Below are 19,174 nucleotides of genomic sequence, written 5' to 3' on the forward strand. Positions count from 1 at the left end.
GCACTACCAAGATCAACATATATTAACAAAAGCTTTCACCCTCCCAACTCCATTAACGTGTGACTCTGGAAATTACATAGCTGTATGAGTTTGGCAGGGAACAAATACTAAGCCACAGCAAAAGGTCAGCAGAAAGCAGCTGTGGGGTTCCACTTCTATCATATGCTAGAGACAAAGAAGTCAGTCATCAGGGAGTGAGGAAACTCCTTCATTCTTTCCTTCACAGACATCCAGATAGACAAATTGAAGATTCCAAGGAGTTCTGCAAGAAAAAAACCTCATCCTTTTTTGTTTAAATTTGTCTTATTTGCTCTTTTTATTTGAAAAACTCCCTCCCCCCTCTGTGTTTGTGTGTGTGTTCTATGCATGTATAATGTAAAACTATTAGTGGAATAAGCTTAAAAAATCCTGTATTCTCCATTTTAGTAAAGAATTAGGGCTGCTAGTAGGGCATCATGACATTTTCTGTATTTGATGACATCAAACTATCAGGTTATGGAGAGTAACCAATAATTTGATCTCGGCAAGAGTCTAGAGTCACATTGTAGTTGCTCATCTATAAATAAATAGTAGTTATTTATAAAAAAGTCTACATATTATATCAAATGTAGAGGATGATAAAAATACGTGACTATTGGGGATTGAGAGAAAGACCTAAGCTCGATCTGCAGAACCCATACAAAAAAGCTGTGTGTGCATGAACGTCAAGAAGTAGGAAGACCAAAGTGTGGATACACTTCCTTCCTTCTTAGAATGGGGAACAAAATACCCATGGAAGGAGTTACAGAGAAAAAGTTCAGAGCAAATCCTGAAGGAACGACCATCCAGAGACTGCCCCACTTGGGGATCCGTCCCATAACAAACCACCAAACCCAGTCACTAGGCAGATGCCAACAAGAGCCTCCTGAGAGGAGCCTGATATAGCTGTCTCCTGCCAGTTCCAAGCAAATACAGAAGTGGATTCTCATAATCATTCATTGGACGGTGAACAAAGTCCCCAACAAAGGAGCCAGAGAAATACCCAGGGAGCTGAAAGGGACTGAAGCCCCATAGGAGGAACATCAATATGAACTAACCAGTACCCCCCCCCCACCCCAGAGCTCCTTGGAATTATACCACCAATAAAAGAAAACACATGGTGCAACTTGTATCTCTAGCTATATATGTAGCAGAGGATGGCCTAGTCAGTCAGTCATCTTTGGGGGAGAGGCTCTAGGTCCTGTGAAGGCTCTATGCCCCAGTACAGGGGAATGGCAGAAACAGGAATGGGTGTGGGTTGGTTGGGATAGAAGGGGAAGGGGGAAGTGCTAGGGGATTTTCAGAGGCTAAACTAGAAAAAGGGATAACATCTGAAATGTGAATAAAGAAAATATCTAATAAAAAAAAAGTTGTGTGTGGTGGCACATGCTTATTATCTCAGTGCTGGTGAGGTGGGGACAGGCAGGTTCCTTCCACTCACTGGCCAGCCTAGCCTATTAGGTGACTTCCAGGCCAGTGCAAGATTCCTGGAAATTACCTGTGGAATGACAACCAACGTTGATCCTCTGGTTCCCACTTGTATGTACAAACACATGCCTGTGTTTCCAGGCCCAACATGAAAACGCACATGTGACAGTGAGGACATCTGAAGAATAAGTGTAGTCTTGAATTATACCGTGTTGGCATCTGGCATTTAGTCTGGAGTATAAAAATTGAAGAATGTCACTGCTCCCAAATTAGAATGGATGCACCATGGTGAGACCATAGATTCAAATGAAGAATGAATGTTTGCTGATAAAAAAAGAGATGCTTGCAATGTTATTCATGCAAAGCAGCAGAACTGGAGATCATTTAAGTGTATGGAAAGTCATTTAAGCCTATTATTGTACTTTATAAGTAAGAAGCATTTTTTCACTGAAAAGGAAACGGGAACTCTGTGAGTGCCTGACTCACCTGCAAGAAAGACACCACAACAGGATCCTTCTGTACATGTTTATTGGGAGAGTTTGATTGCAGAGAAGAAAAGACCCTGAGCCCCAGAAATGGCGCTGCTTATATAGGCCTAGGAGAGGTGTGTCTACACCCGATTGGTTATGCTTTCAGTACCTCATTTGCATGCCTCAGGCCAGGCAGTGTCTCGATAAAAAACTCTACTGCATATGTGCACACTAGTTGTTTACCCAAACTTATGGGTGGTGGCCAGCGGTAGCCAGCGCCATCTTGTAATGGCGTATGTGGCTTCCCACATCTCCCCCTTTTAATTTTAATAAAATGATGCTGGGCTAGGCCTGTGCAGTTATGTCCATCCGCTGCGGCTCCTGTTTTAGGTCATTCCTCTAGTGTCACAGCCTTACCTGTCATAGGATAACCTTAACACCACCAGGCCCTGTGTCTTAAGTTGGTCTGTTCATGAGGAAAGTTGCCCATCTTTGGGTACCGTGACGCTGTGTGACATCAACTGTTAAATGATCTAGGCTGAACTCTACAAAAGAGGCCAGCCAAGTTTTAAGGGAATGAATTATTGGGGAAATCATGATCACCCTATCACTTGCAGTGAGGAAACCTCAGCGATGCGCCTGGGCTGATCAATGATTGTTGAGTCTTTCTCATCCCAGTGCAATGGATCCATAAATCTGTGGGGTGCCATAGCAGAGGACTCAGATGCCAACTAATTCTTGAGCATAGATAACCAAACTTCAGGGGAGGCGCCATTTTCAATGGCTAAAAGTGCCTGAGTTATAATCACCTTGTCACGTTTTTGTTGGGTTCTGAATTTGCAAACCAACCAAAGCATGAATACCAGTCCACAGCATATGACAGCACCAAACAAAATCACTCCCACCCATTCCTTAAAGTAAGAAAATGCAGAGGTAAGCCAAGAGGTAAAGTCTCCAAGGGTCACTGGTTCCACTCTGGTTCCATTAAGGTTCAGGATCTGTATCTGCAGCTTCGTCTGCAACCTTTTCAGCTCCTGCGACCAGTTCCCCTTCAGATAATTCGATAACTCTGTACTTTTAATAAAAGAATCATTAATATACCTAATGGGAGTAATGCACACATGTGGAGTTGATGCCACACAACTCATTTGTATGACATCCATCATCTGTTCCATGTTATGTTGTAAAATATCCACTCATTGATTCACTAACATTAACCCTGAGGCGATATGAGAATCCACCCTTCGCGGGGTAAGCAATGCCTCAGACATTTTTTCTGTTACCTGATTTATGGTGTCAGCAGTATTAACTTGATTGGCCATAGCAATTCCTGCGGTAATTGCTGACGCTGCAGACACCACAATGGCAGTAACAATGGCAGCTGTGATTCCAAAATCTCTCTTTTGCTGCACAAGACTCATAATTGGGAACTTCTCTGGATCTGCCTCAACAGGCACAGGGACAAAGGTTGGTTGATGTACCACTAAGGCTAAGAAATTGGTTCCATTCCAGCATTGCATCAAAAAACAAGTGACATTTGTACAATCTAACCATTCTGTATTATTTTGAAATTCAGCCAATATAAAGAAAAATGGAGGATTGACACAAACTTCTACTGGAGAAGTAGTCATATTTCTGATAACTCTATTAGATGTCACATTATCTAAATGAGCAGAGGTATTGGAAAGTGTGGCAGAAACATTCAATATCTCATGAAAGGTTCCAGTCAGCAATGCAAAGGCTGACAATCTGGTACTAGCACCTGCCTCATTACTTAAAATCCATTGGTAATATGGCCAAATATTTTCTTTCCCTGTAGCATCTCCTTTATCATTCATTATGGCAAAATCCAATGGAGGTGACAAAACAAAACCCTTTGCTATTTCTTTCTGAGGAAAAATTTTTGATTGACAAGGTGAAAAAACTATAGGAAATGCAAGGTCTGGATGACACCAGGGCATGCTGCGTATAGCAGTAGCATTGCCAACAGGCCATCATGATCTTTTGGGAATAGTCACATTTCCCTTTATCATAATAGTGGTGATGTTTATAGGTGAAGTTACATTATTTCCAACATCACTTGAGCCTGATTGTGCTCCTTGAACTACTTGTGTTAAAGCATTAAATAACACTCCAGAGCTCATTTTATTTTGGCTAATGGGATCTGCCCAAATAGAGACAACCTTTTTCTTTAAAAACATACAGGGTGTAAAAGGTTTATCCACATTATGCACAAAGCATAGTGTATAATTTAAATGAAAACCCGTACTATTATACACCCGTGGCTCTTGAGGAGTTTGTCGTGTACAAGGCACATCCAAAAAACATTCAGTTGCAAAAGCAAAGGCAAGGTAGAGGAATTGGAATGTACTGGTAAGGGTACTGGTCATGATCTCACTATGGCCCACAAAGGTATACTTATCCCTGTCTCAATCATAAGGAGTAAGAATAACAGGATCATCTTGGGATTCATCTTGATCTTTCATGGCTCTTGTCATTCGCGTCGGAACCCAAAGTGGATTATCTTCACCCTGTGGAAAACCACAAATAGCTCCCCTGGATCTGATTAATATGGGATCCGGTCCATACCATTTGTTATCAAGGACATTTTTCCATTTGACCATTTCATTGGGCAGTTGAGGCCACTGGCTGTGCCTTTCGGCTGGTGATCTTCCAGCATCATCCAATTTAAAAAAATTAAGAGTAAATATTGTAAGGGATAGAGCCATCTTTGGCATCATAGCCTCTATCCCCCCTTTTTGTTTTTGCAAATATTGTTTCAAAGTACGATGGGCTCTTTCAATGATGCCTTGGCCCTGTGGATTATAGGGCAATCGATTAATATGTTTCACTTGCATTTGTTTGCAAAATTGACTAAATTTAGAAGAGGTATATGCAGGACCATTATCTGTTTTTAGCAGCAGGGGCTTGCCCCATGCAGCCCAAGCCTCTAAGCAGTGGGATATGACATGAACTGCCTTTTCCCCTGTCAAGGGAGAGGCATGTAGGACACAAGAACTGGTATCGATGGACACATGTATATATTGTAATTTACCAAAAGCTGGGATATGCGTGACGTCCATCTGCCAAACATCTAGGGGTCACAATCTGGGAGGATTAATGTCCATGGAAGGTGCATTAATAAATTCTATACATTTACCACACTGTAGGACAATATCTTGAGCTTCTGTTCATGTGAGCTTAAACTTCTGTTGCAAAGTAGAAGCAGGAACATGATAAAGTTGATGAAAATTCTTAGCACCTTCTATAGAACTTCATTAGAAGAAGTTCTAATGCACCTTAAGTTCTTAGCACCTTCTATAGAATTCAGCAATTGCATTTCCCTTAACCATAGGTCCAGGTAATGATGTATGTGCTCTAATATGTAGACTATAAAAGGGATGCTCACACATCAAAATACAATCCTGTATTTTCATCAAAATTTCAGATACTGGATTAGACTGCTTAAAATTTCCAGCGGTCTCTAATCCTAATACAGCATTAACCACATAAACAGAATCAGAGATAATATTTATTATTATAGAGATAATATTATTATTTATTTATATTTATTTATTTATTTATTTATATTTTCAAATAGTTTTATTTTAATATTTATTAAATATGTTACTATTAAATATTATATTAATATAGCATAAATGATATGAAATATTTATTATTAATATTATAGAGATAATATTTATTCTCAAGCCTACTCTTTTTACCCTTTAAACACTGCTTTTGCATATGACCTGCACTGGGTATTCTAATTGATTGTTTGTCCATTAACCCTGACCTGTAAGCATTTCAAAGCTCCATGCTGGTTGCCCTGCAGTAGCATTAGCATGGGCCTGACTCAAACACAGATCATGCCATATAGACTTCCAGTCTAGATACTGTCCCATAGTAAGACATGCTTTTACCACACTCATTCAATCAAAAGGAATCGTGGCGTGGTGAGCCAGTCTATCAATTTGGGACTGAGTAAAAGAGGCATTGACTCCATAGGTCCTTACTTACTCTGCTAAGTCTTTCACTTGTTTATGCGATATTGGCTCATAATATCACTGTTGAGCTTGATCCTGGAAAACAGGAAAAGCCTGACATATTTTACACAACCCTCTAGGGATGCAAAAAGAGTGGCCATTGCCAATTGTTTTCTTATCTGTATAAGGCGGAGGTGGTGGGGGAGCACTGAGACTCCTCCCTATTGGACCATATCTTTCCACCTCATACTCTGCAGCAGCCTCCTCCAAATCTTCCTCCTCCCCTGCTGATAATTCTAATAACTGAAAGTCCTCGAGAGGAGGGTAAATTGACTTAAGTTTTTGATCTTCATTCTTTATATTATCTTTTGAATCTCTATATTTTGGTTTCTTTTCCTTTTCTCTTTTTATATCTCTTCCTTTACTTTTTTTTCCTGCACCCTCCTTCCTTTTCATTTCTCTCTGTTTCTGACATGCTTTCCTGGTGCTCCTGCAAAAGTCACTGCCCTTCCTTCAGCTGGTTCACATTTCTTGTCCTGGATACAAGCCTTTATCAACTTCCATAATGGTCTTGTTCCTGCTTTCACTTTCTCTTCAGCTTCTTCTCTTGCTATATCTCTCCCTAACTTTTCCCAACTAGGTAGCATCAGCGACCCAGTGGGGGCAAACCAAGGAGCAAGTCTGTCTATCTCTTAAGAACCCTCTCACTGTACTTTCAGAAATCTTTAAACCTCGTTCTTTAAGCAAGGCGTGCACTGGACCTACTAATGGCAGAGACTGGCCAGTACCCATGGTCGTCCTGGACTAAAGTGTCCTTGAGACACTCACTTATCTACATGCAATTCTTAGTCCCAAGATCGACTCACGAGTTTATCTACACTCGCTTTAGGATCTTATGTATCTGCCAAGCTATTCCCAGCAGATACACTTGTGTCCAGGGTGATGAAAATTAAGACAATAACACAATATCAGGGAAAGAAAGAAAACAAGCAGCACAACCCCAGCAACAATTACCGGATCTATTCCGTAGGAAAGCATATCTCTCAGAGACTTACATAAATTTCTTTTTACTTACCGGTACCACCGTTCACCAGCTGAAGAGTTCTGAATCTACGAAGTCAAAACCTTCTCAACAGCCTTTATTGCGGGAACAATTCTCCTCCCCGTGTTGCAGTTCTGAATCCTCCCTGTAACAGGGGGTCTTCTTCATGCCTGAAGATGTCTCGTCCCGGGTTTCGGCACCACTTGTTAGCGCCTGACTTGCCAGCAAGAAAGACGCCACAACAGGATCCTTCTGCACACGTTTATTGGGAGATCTTGATTGCAGAGGCGAAAAGACCCTGAGCCCCAGAACTGGCGCTGCTTATATAGGCCTAGGAGAGGCATGACTACACCCGATTGGTTATGCTTTCAGTACCTCATTTGCATGCCTCAGGCTAGGCAGTGACTCGGCAAAACACTCTACTGCACAAGCACACACTAGTTGTTTACCCAAACTTATGGGTGGTGGCCAGCAGTAGCCAGTGCCATCTTGTAATGGCATATGTGGCTTCCCACAGAACTCAGAGATTCAGAACTGGTGAAGGACATAGACTATTGACTATCCATTATCTGTGCAATAAAGAGCCGAGGAAATTCATAACTTTGGGTAAAGAACGTCCATCAGGGAAGGTGACAGATGTACTAAGTTCTCTGACAATGCCTGGGACAGGTGTGTAGAGCCTTATGGCCTCCTTGATGCACATTGTGGTATAGGGAATCTGGTCTCGGTGATCCCTGAAATAAAGTCCATCCTTAAGATCAGGTACACTGGAGACCAGGGACTCCTTCCTACCCAAAGAATAAGGGCATTTCTACTTATTGAACTCTTACCAGGTGATAGAGGATCCATCCGCCAGAAGGCTCTGAACTTCCTCTCTGCATCTCTGTTGGTGCTCAGGGTGTGTGGCCAGAACATAGAAGATCCAGGAGACTCCACTGGCTGTGGTGTCATGGCCCTCGAATATGAATGTGTCCACCTCAGCATGTAGGTCCTTGTCTAACATGCTGTCCCCATTCTTGATCTCAGGGAAGCAACAGGCATTGTCAGAGCTATGCTTGTTTCTTTTGTGTTTCCAGGAAGAATCTCAGGACTTTGCTGAAAAATACTCACTCTGGCAAATAAGAGGATATCCAGAAAATCCAAACGTCTTTTCTTCTTGACCTTTACCAGCTCTCCCCTATCTTGCAGCTGATCCTTTCTCAGTTTGATCACTCCATAAATTCCAGAACATCAATCATCACACAAACCTGAGAGCTATGGTAGCCCCATGTAGCTTCATGTGTCTCCTTGCCTGAAGCTATGTGCTCTATATTGGTCAGCGATTAAGGACTGGGCAGTGTTAGAGGACTGGTGACATCTGATGTAGGTCAGACCTCTTTTAGCACCACGGGCAATGGAAGCTCTGCTTGACTTGCTCGGTCAAGTCTCACTACACATTATCAATATGATGAGACTCACGTAGTACCTAGCATTCTGATGTTCCAACTCCCAACACTGTCAGTGCAAAAGTATCAAGTATATATGTGATCTGGTTCCTAAAGGGGAGTGCACTGAAGGGTCTGGATGTGCCTCAGAAATCATCAATAATCCCTTTGAGCTGATCCTAGGAAATGAGGGGGACAGAATGTGCAAACAGAACCTGTGTGATCATGGGCAAGTTGACAAGCTTGTTTGGCCAAGTGGCCATTGGAAGAAAGTTTGTAGATGGTATCATTCTGATGAAAGATATTCCTCACACGAGAGTGAACTAGGTTATTCAAGTTACCAATGGCCTGGAGGTAGGTCTTGTAATTTCTGAAGAAGAAGATAAAGAACAGATTAGACTGTAGAGAGATTTGACCCGCAGATAGAATGGACTCCAGGAGATTTCTATATGGTAGGAATAGACAACGTTGAGGAACACACTAACTCTGTCTTATAACTCTTGTAATTTTCAAGTCAGTGTAAGGTGGCAGGAGTGTCTAGGCATCCACCTCAGCTAGGGATCACTGTTCTATGGTTAAGGTTGGGTTGGATCAGAGATTGAATGGAGGCTGCGGTAATACTCTTTTTTGAGTATCCTAGATGTCCCACATGCATCACAGAGTAGTCCGTATCAGTTGGTAAGACAAAGGCCCTGAAGTTCAAGGCTTGTCACTCACCCATTCACTTGAACACTGCCCTTGTGGCTGAAGGCACACTTCATGACAGTGTCTAGGGTCATTAAGGAGATGTGTTGAAAAATCTCTATTGAGGATTCGTGACTTGCCAGCCGTTCCCATTTGTCCTGCAGTGGGAGAGAAACATTGACTTAATTTCTCCAGAAGACTTCAATTGACTTAATTCTTTCCCTATATTTTTAGATACTGTGTTCTAAGTCCTTCAATTTAGATAACAAATGTTTTACAGAAACAAAAGAATGAAAAAGAAATCTTTGTGAAAGGACACTTATTGTAAATTATTTCAAAATTAAATATAGAAACTCATAAGAAAGGAAGCAAGTTTCACATGTTTACAATTAGTTAATATGTCTTATCTGATAAACAACACTGTTTTTAGGGGATAAAAATGTTGATACATTAGTTTATGGGAAGCTGAGCTCAGCCTGAGATAACAGCAGTACTTCTATGTATAGAGTATAAAAACCCCAAGTAGCCTGGATAGCAATTCTAATGGGGTTCTCCAGTGACCCCAGTTACTATGTATTCATCAAAATCTTGCTGAGAAGAATTGAATCATTGTAGTTGTTTGAATGACAATAGCCTCCATATGTCCACCGGGAGTGGCACTATTAGTAGTTGTGGACTTGTTGGGGTAGCTGTGGCCTTGTTGGAGGAGGTGGTCACTGGGGCAGGCTTCCTGTTATCAGATGTTCAAGTTATGCTCAGTGTTTCACTCTCTTCTTGCTGCTTTTGGATCTGATGTAAAACTCTCAGCTACCTCTCTAGCATCATGGATGCCTGTGTGCCACCATGCTTCCCATGATGATAATGGAGTAAAAGTCTAATCCGTAAGCTGACCCAATTAAATGTTTTATGGTATCTATTCACAGCAATGTGACCCCAATTAAGACAGAAGTTGGTACCAGGAGTAGGGTATTGCTATAATAGACCTGACCATTCTTTGTTTGGAGTAATATTTTCTTTGGAAATTTGAAAGCAGTTGCATGCTTTAAGTGGGGTTTAATGGGCCATATTCTGGTAGAACGACAGTGGTGCTAAGAACGATATGAATTGCAGGATATTGGCTCAAGATGTTTCAGAGGAGAAGAATTTAATATATGGCCTTGGGACTGTTATTGTGATATTTTGGCAAAGAATGTAGTTGCTTTTTTTCCTCGTCAAAAATTCTGGCCGGGCGTGGTGGCGCACGCCTTTAATCCCAGCACTTGGGAGGCAGAGGCAGGCGGATTTCTGAGTTCGAGGCCAGCCTGGTCTACAGAGTGAGTTCCAGGACAGCCAGGACTACACAGAGAAACCCTGTCTTGAAAAACCAAAAAAAAAAAAAAAAAACAAAAAATTCTGCCTAAGGCTAAAGTGAAGAGTTTTCGATTAATTGCATTGGTAAAGGATATCTTAAAATAGTTTAGTATGAATTCTGTCATATGGTTATTAGTATTCACTCTTATGCAGATCTATAATGAAAAGGAGGAAACTGAGTAAGAAAAATAAATACAAAATGTATATTTTGAGGAGAAAGGAGGCACCAGAAAGTAGAAATGTAGCTAAAGCCTGTGTTGAAGGGGATAAACAGATTAAAGAAAGCTTGATGCTAAGTGGAAAAAGAAGTGGCGACCTCACACCAGAACCCCACCCAGATAAACTTCCATTTTGTTAAAAGAAATTAAAGAAAGGTGAAAAAGAATTAAAGAAAAGCCTAGGGCCTGGTCTGGAGGTGCATACCTTTGATCCAAACATTCAGAATGCAGAGGTTGATGAATCTCTAAGTTTGAGACCAGCCTGGTATACAGATTGAGTTTTAGGACAGCCAAGCTTAGGCAGTAAAGGAAACCATCAAAACCCGCCGATGAAAATGTAATTTAATGAGGGGTCCATGTCCAGGCCTAGCAAGCATCAGAACTTAGCATATGGCCACATGGTTCTGTCTTAGAGTCTAGGAAAGAAGCAAGGGAATATGGAATTTCCCTCCATGACTAAGGAAAGCTGCTGAGGCCAGTCATATGTCTTGTGTGTCCTTATATAGAGAATTTAAGAGTCTATTATGTGAATCTGTGAAGATGAAGCCTTAATTGCCTTAGAACGCCAAGATGTTGGAGATGTTAGGGCTGTGGTCTATCTGCTCCTCAGCGCTGCTAACATGGAGGGGACCAAGCCAATAACAATGAAAGAAGTTGAAGATTTCAAGAGCACTTTGACATAAGATATTGAAATGCAGATTTTGGAGTTTGCCAACTTGTTTTCAGTCTTGCTTTTGTTCAGTATTTCTTTACAATGCTCCCTTCTCAATTGTTTGAAATTGTAATATATATCCTGTACATGTCAGGAGTGTATGATATGCCTTTTCATTTTGATTTTACAGGGGATTAAAATTAGACTGCATGAGTCTCTTAGACTTTGTTCTTTGGAACAGTGCTATGATAGACTATGGGGAATTTTGGAGTTGGACTGAATGTATTTCTGCATTAGGATATGACTACTAGCCTATGGGGGTGTGGTCAGGGAGTGGAATGTGGTTGATGGATTGAATGAAAATGTTCCCCAAAGTTCCAATAGGAGATGTGGCCTTGTTAAAGTATGTGTGGCTTTGTTGGAGGAAGTGGTCATTGGAGGTAGGCTTTGAGAACTCAGATGCTCAAGGCATACCTAATGTCTCAATCTCTTTCTGCTGCATTTGGATCAGGATATAGAATTCTCAGCTACCTCTTCAGCTTATCAATATATACTTATGTTCTAGTGTGCTTTCCACTATGATGGTAAAGGACTAAACTTCTGCATTGTAAGCTAGCTTCAATTAGCTAAAACAGGCATAATCCAGAGTCCTATTGAAAGGTGGTGGTATGGTAGGTTTGGCTATGACAATGTGGATCTGGAGTCCATCTCCCTGATGAGTCACTCAAGTCTGTGCAGAAGCACTGAGACCCAAGGGAAACCACAACTAAGTATTATCCTGAGAAGTCTCTCTGATGTTCAAGATTTAAAGAGGCAGAAGAGTACCCTGATGCTCTTTGCCTTGGGCAATGAGCAAGCATGACCATATCCTAGTACCTGGAAATTTTCTGTTCAAACTATATTTGAAGAAATAGTAGAATATATATGTGATACTTGTTGATGTATACACTGAGTAGGTGAAGAGAAAGATTGAGAGAGAAAGAGAGAAGAGAATATAAGCAATAAGGAGAGAAGAAAGGAGGAGGAGTTTGAGGAGGAAAAGGAGAAGGAGGAGGAAGAAGAGAAAGAGGAAGAGGAAGAGGAAGAGGAAGAGCAGAAGCAGCAGCAGATCTGGCAGCTGTGGCAGTAGTAGAAGCAGAAGAAGCAGTTTATGGAGAAAGGACAGCAGAGATGTGGGGTGTAGGAGAATAAGCTAAAATGAACTCACTAGCATCAATCGAATGGAGTCAGCCATGTTTTTAACATAGGTTTTCAGAATTTCATAGTGGAAGGCTGGAGTTAGCATCTTCAGGTGCTGGAACCATGGCTGTCCGTTCAACAGGAGCAAACCATACCCTGGTCCAGAGAGATGTGTGTGTTTTACATGGGATCAAATCAGAGAGATCAGCTGAGCAGTGGTGGCACATGTCTTTAATCCCAGCACTTGGGAGGCTGAGGCAGGTGGATTTCTGCGTTTGAGGCCAACCTGGTCTACAGAGTGATATATAGGACCGCCAGGGCTCTACAGACAAATCCTGTCCTGAAAAACCAAAAATACCTAAAAAACCATAAAAACAAAACCAAAAATAAACAAGGAAACAAAAAACAAATCAGAGAGACCATTAGATAATTTGGGTCAAGGAGCTACGAAGTGGAACTGTTAGAGACAACTCTGAAGAATGGTACAGTTCATATTGTGAATTTCCCAGCTAGTGTCACTTGCTGTGATTATGACAGCTGTGAGATAAAAATTGCCAAAGGGGAAGTTAGATCAAATTTATGTTCATATAGGACTGTTTGGCGAAATGAAGGGTCAGAGTAGAGCTTTGAGGGTAGACCATGACAGTGGTAGTCTGTTATATTTCATTCTCCATGAACCAAAGACAAAACACTTGAAAAGCTAATTAGATGTAGACCATATTTCCAGTTAAGACATACATACCAATCCAAGGAGCTAGAAATCTATAGGCACCATGAGTCTTTGGATCTGAAAGGGAAACAATGACATAACAAGAAAAGGGATAAAAAAGGCAGCCGCACGGTAACTGTGGTTGAAGCCATGGGTTTCTATGATACCCATAGAAACTGTCCGTTTGTAAACTGTCTAATGTCACTGTCCATTTTCTCATATCCCCCTCAAGCTCTGTCCTAACAGTCAGGCTTAGGAAGGGAGGATTTGTGTGTGTGTGTGTGTGTGTGTGTGTGTGTGTGTGTGTGTGGTGCTGGCTTAGTTATCCTATGAGTCCTGGCAGGAAACAATTAGAGATTTCAAACCTGGAACAATTAACAAGACCTACCATCTTAATTTGATTAAATAACAAAAAAAGATAAAGGATTTGGTTTTCAGTACTGTGTGTTGTTGGCCACATGCTAGGTTGTAGCCTGAGAGAATGGTAGAGTGTGTAGGGTCACACTCTTCCAGAATTTGACAGGGTAAGTACCAAAGAGGAAAGTGCTTATCTCTTCACAACAGCATGTTATGCTCACCTGATCACCCCAGAATCACTTTCATGTAGTCAGGGTCATAGACAGTTAAGTAGGCCTTGCTCCGCCAGAACCATCTAGGAAAGGCACTTGGGAAGTTTTCTATGCATGAGACAATTTCCTGTAGTTCTTGGTCACCTTTGAACTTCTGTTGAAGGAAAGATAATGTAGTGGGACTCTTGTTTAGTTTTTGGACTGGAGACAAGTGTAGAGCAAGCACAGGAACACAGCTCTGGTTTTTAATGAAGTTGCCAGGAAGGTGAGGCCGTTCGATGAACTATGTGAGCTATCACTCTTAGCTTTGTTATATGGGTACAGGTCCTGAGCTGGATTTGAAAGTCCTGTTGGATGCAGCTATGATCCTCAGAGGAATCACAGGGTCAGATCCTCATATCTGCACAGAACACGGCATACCCATGTCTTTCTAAGATCATCTACAGCACAATTCTTTGTTGGGCATCTTTCCATGTATCCTCCTATTTGGCTCCGTACTTTATTTCCTGAGGTGATAGTGCAATGGGTCAGTACTGTCCCTTCCAAGTTGCCTTTCTGGGTAATTTAACGAACCTGTGCCAGGCTCTTGAGCTGAACCCTGTGGGAGAAGAACGTGATGCCGTGCTTGAATCGAAAGAGCTTATATTGCAGTGTGTGGAAAGAGAAAGAAGAGCCAAATGGCCCTGTGGAAATACTAATATTAGTGTTTTCATATGAGTGTCCTACCCACCCTTTCCCTTTAATGTGCCATTACTTTGGAATTTTAATTTATAATTCACCCATCCTGAAAATTCTAATCTGGGTCAGCCACTCACTCATCCCAGTATTGTAAACCCTTCCTGTGCCTGATAATTTCTAAGATGTGCACCATTGTTACACCAAGAACTCCTGGGGGCAATGTTTCCACCTCTCTGATGTCTGCATTCCCATGCAAGCCCAGAGCTTGGGAGAGAGTAACCATAAGTAACTTGTCAAGGAACTACTTAAAAGTTGTTTGAGTACAGCAGAGACATTAAAGGTGCTCAGCCAGAAGAGGAGGAGACTAGGTAGGACCAATTAAAGCTTTCAAAGTGCAAGACTATCAGTATAGAATTGAGCAACAGCCAGATAGTAACCCTTTTGTTAGGATGATGTTCCTCAGCCTGAGCTGGGCATCTTATGAGGCACTTGGACTCTTTATATATCATGCTTTGCCCTGTGAATTTGATGGCTGGTCTCTGAGACACACATCTTCCCTGTCTCCCACCCATCTTTCCCTTTCCTTCATACCTCATGCCCAAAGAACCAGTGAAAGGGTGGTGTTGGGAACTGCTGGAGAGCCTTGAGTAGCCATTGCCTGTGCAGGTAGAACTGGACAGCTTTCACCAGCAGTAGGAGCAGACCGATCACAGAGGCCACTTGTAGGAATCCAGAGAGGCTGCCTGCAAATTGGGTCGGGCTTAGAGCAGAGACACTCATAGTTCAGCCACTCCTTTGTTGCTGTCCTCACTCTCACCAATCCTTTCTACCTCCTGCCTAAATCCTGTAAGGATTGCCCGCCTACCTGTGGGAGGGAGAATGGTGAGGCTGATCAATCTTGATCTCAAAGTTCAGTTGGTTAAATATAAATAACAGGAATGATTTACCTTGGGAATCAGAGACACAATTTATTTTTCCAGCTGCCAATGCCTACCTCTGCCCACTTTCCTGTCTTTGTGGGAGTTAAGAACAGTGACTTTTTTCCCTTTTATTTTCCTTTTCATTGTATTTGCTGTCTACACTTATGGATGCAGTGTGATATTTCAACTCGTGGATACTGCACACATAAGCTAAGCAGAATAATTATTATTTCCTTAAATATTAATTCACTTATTTTTTAATCTTTTCTTGCCAAGTTTTATTTAATTATTAAACATCAAACAAGGGTGTAATTTAAAAATAAATATCGACATCCGGCACCCTCCCAGCCGGAGGACAGTGGTGCGCCCTGCACGGGAGTGCCATCTTGGCTCCGGGACTCCGACACCCTCCCAGCCAGAGGACAGTGGTGCGCCCTGCACGGGAGTGCCATCTTGGCTTCGGGACTCCGCCGAACTTAGGATCTTAGTCTGCTCAGGTGAGAGTGAGCACCACAGAGGCAGACAGCTTCTGGGACAGGCGGGAGCGACAGAGCCACTGAGGCAGCACCCTTTTGGGGCCGCAGACATCCGGCACCCTCCCAGCCGAAGGACAGTGGTGCGCCCTGCACGGGAGTGCCATCTTGGCTCCGGGACTCCGCCGAACTTAGGAACTTAGTCTGCTCAGGTGAGAGTGAGCACCACAGAGGCAGACAGCTTCTGGGACAGGTGGGAGCCACAGAGCCTCTGAGGCAGCACCCTTTTGGGGCCGCAGACATCCGGCACCCTCCCAGCCAGAAGACAGTGGTCTGCCCTGCACGGGAGCCCTCTGCCTCAGGAGCAGGGAGCACCATCTTGGATCCAGGACTCCACCGAACTTAGGAACTTAGTCTGCACAGGTGAGAGTATGCACCACAGAAGCTGACAGCTTCTGTGACCTGCCAAAGCAACACAGCATCTGGGAAAGGTCCTGTTTTGGGCCTTCTTCTTCGACCAGGAGGAGGTCCAAACACCAGATATCTGTACACCTTCCCTTTAAGAGGAGAGCTTGTCAGCAGAGAGTGCTCTAACCACTGAAACTCAGAGGAGAGAGCCTGTCTCCCAGGTCTGCTGATAGAAGGTAATCAGAATCACCAGAAGAACAATCTCTAAACAGAGACAACTATAACAACTCCAGAGATTACCAGATGGTGATGGTAAATGTAAGAATCTTACTAACAGAAACCAAGACCACTCACCATCATCAGAACCCAGCACTCCCACTTCGCCCAGTCCAGGGCACCCCAACACACCTGAAAAGCTAGACCTGGATTTAAAAGCATATCTCATGATGATGGTAGAGGAGATCAAGAAGGACTTTAAAGAACTACAGGAGAACATGGCTAAAGAGTTACAAGTCCTTAAAGAAAAACAGGAAAACACAACCAAACTGGTAGAAGTTCTTAAAGAGAAACAGGAAAACACATCCAATCAGATGATGGAAATGAACAAAACCATACTAGACCTAAAAAGGGAAGTAGACACAATAAAGAAAACCCAAAATGAGGCAACACTGGAGATAGAAACCCTAGGAAAGAAATCTGGAACCATAGATGCGAGCATCAGCAACAGAATACAAGAGATGGAAGAGAGAATCTCAGGTGCAGAAGATTCCATAGAGAACATCGGCACAACAATCAAGGAAAATGGAAAATGCAAAAAGATCCTAATTCAAAACATCCAGGAAATACAGGACACAATGAGAAGACCAAACCTACGGATAATAGGAGTGGATGAGAATGAAGATTTTCAACTCAAAGGACCAGCAAACATCTTCAACAAAATTATAGAAGAAAACTTCCCAAATCTAAAGAAAGAGATGCCCATGAACATACAAGAAGTCTACAGAACTCCAAATAGACTGGACCTGAAAAGAATTACCTCCCGACACATAATAATCAGAACAACAAATGCACTAAATAAAGATAGAATACTAAAAGCAGTAAGAGAAAATGGTCAAGTAATATATAAAGGCAAGCCTATCAGAATTACACCAGATTTTTCACCAGAGACTATGAAAGCCAGAAGATCCTGGACAGATGTTATACAGACACTAAAAGAACACAAATTCCAGCCCAGGCTACTATACCCAGCCAAACTCTCAATTAACAGAGATGAAGAAACCAAAGTATTCCACTAGAAAACCAAATTCACACATTATCTCTCCACGAATCCAGCCCTTCAAAGGATAATAACAGAAAAAAACCAATACAAGGGCGGGAACTACGCCCTAGAAAAAACAAGAAGGTAATCCCTCAACAAACCTAAAAGAAGACAGCCACAAGAACAGAATGCCAAATTTAACAACAAAAGTAACAGGAAACAACAATTACTTTTCCCTAATATCTCTTAATATCAATGGACTCAACTCCCCGATAAAAAGACATAGACTAACAAACTGGCTACACAAACAAGACTCAACATTTTGCTGCTTACAGGAAACTCATCTCAGAGAAAAGGATAGACACTACCTCAGAATGAAAGGCTGGAAAACAATTTTCCAAGCAAATGGTATGAAGAAACAAGCTGGAGTAGCCATTCTAATATCTGATAAGGTTGACTTCCAACCCAAAGTCATCAAAAAAGACAGGGAGGGGCACTTCATACTCATCAAAGGTAAAATCCTCCAAGAGGAACTATCAATCCTGAATATCTATGCTCCAAATACAAAGGCAGCCACATTCATTAAAGAAACTTTAGTAAATCTCAAAGCACACATTGCACCTCATACAATAATAGTGGGAGACTTCAACACACCACTTTCACCAATGGACAGATCATGGAAACAGAAACTAAACAGGGGCACAGTGAAACTAACAGAAGTAATGAATCAAATGGATCTGGCAGATATCTACAGAACATTCTATCCTAAAACAAAAGGATATACCTTCTTCTCAGCACCTCATGGTACATTCTCCAAAACTGACCACATAATTGGTCACAAAACAGGCCTCAACAGATACAAAAGTATTGAAATTGTCCCATGCATCCTATCAGATCACCATGGATTAAGGCTGATCTTCAATAACAAAATAAATAATAGAAAGCCAACATTCACGTGGAAACTGAACAACACTCTTCTCAATGATACCTTGGTCAAGGAAGGAATAAAGAAAGAAATTAAGGACTTTTTAGAGTTCAATGAAAATGAAGCCACAACATACCCAAACTTATGGGACACAATGAAAGCATTTCTAAGAGGAAAACTCATACCTCTGAGTGCCTCCAAAAAGAAACTAGAGAGAGCACACATTAACACCTTGACAACACACCTAAAAGCACTAGAACAAAAGGAAGCAAATTCACCCAAGAGGAGTAGAAGGCAGGAAATAATCAAACTCAGGGGCGAAATCAACCAAGTGGAAACAAGAACTATTCAAAGAATCAACCAATCAAGGAGCTGGTTCTTTGAGAAAATCAACAAGATAGATAAACCCTTAGCCAGACTCACTAGAGGGCACAGGGAAAGCATTCTAATTAACAAAATCAGAAATGAAAAATGAGACATAACAACAGATCCTGAAGACATCCAAAACACCATCAGATCCTTCTACCAAAGGCTATACTCAACAAAACTGGAGAACCTGGATGAAATGGAGAAGTTCCTAGACAGATACCAGGTACCAAAGTTGAATCAAGATCAGGTTAATGATCTAAACAGCCCTATGTCCCCCAAAGAAATAAAAGCAGTCATTAATAGTCTCCCAACCAAAAAAAGCCCAGGACCAGATGGGTTTAGTGAAGAGTTCTATCAGACCTTCAAAGAAGATCTAATCCCAGTTCTTCACAAACTATTCCACAAAATAGAAAC

At 41.8% G+C, this 19,174-nt stretch overlaps 1 pseudogene across 1 annotated transcript; it reads right to left on the reverse strand.

The window, feature by feature from the left end:
- Positions 1 to 1,957: 1,957 nt before the first annotated feature.
- LOC110289156 (cytochrome P450 4A10-like) lies at positions 1,958 to 15,232 on the reverse strand (annotated as a pseudogene). Its single transcript, XR_015047326.1, has 8 exons — positions 14,999 to 15,232; positions 13,739 to 13,883; positions 13,194 to 13,238; positions 12,480 to 12,607; positions 9,086 to 9,210; positions 7,775 to 8,738; positions 6,978 to 7,678; positions 1,958 to 4,447 (listed from the first exon to the last, which is right to left on the reverse strand). The product of XR_015047326.1 is annotated as a cytochrome P450 4A10-like (transcript).
- Positions 15,233 to 19,174: the final 3,942 nt, after the last annotated feature.

This window comes from Mus caroli, unplaced genomic scaffold, assembly GCF_978045245.1.
Source record: "Mus caroli unplaced genomic scaffold, Mus_caroli_1 scaffold_6, whole genome shotgun sequence".
NCBI classification, from domain to species: domain Eukaryota; kingdom Metazoa; phylum Chordata; class Mammalia; order Rodentia; family Muridae; genus Mus; species Mus caroli.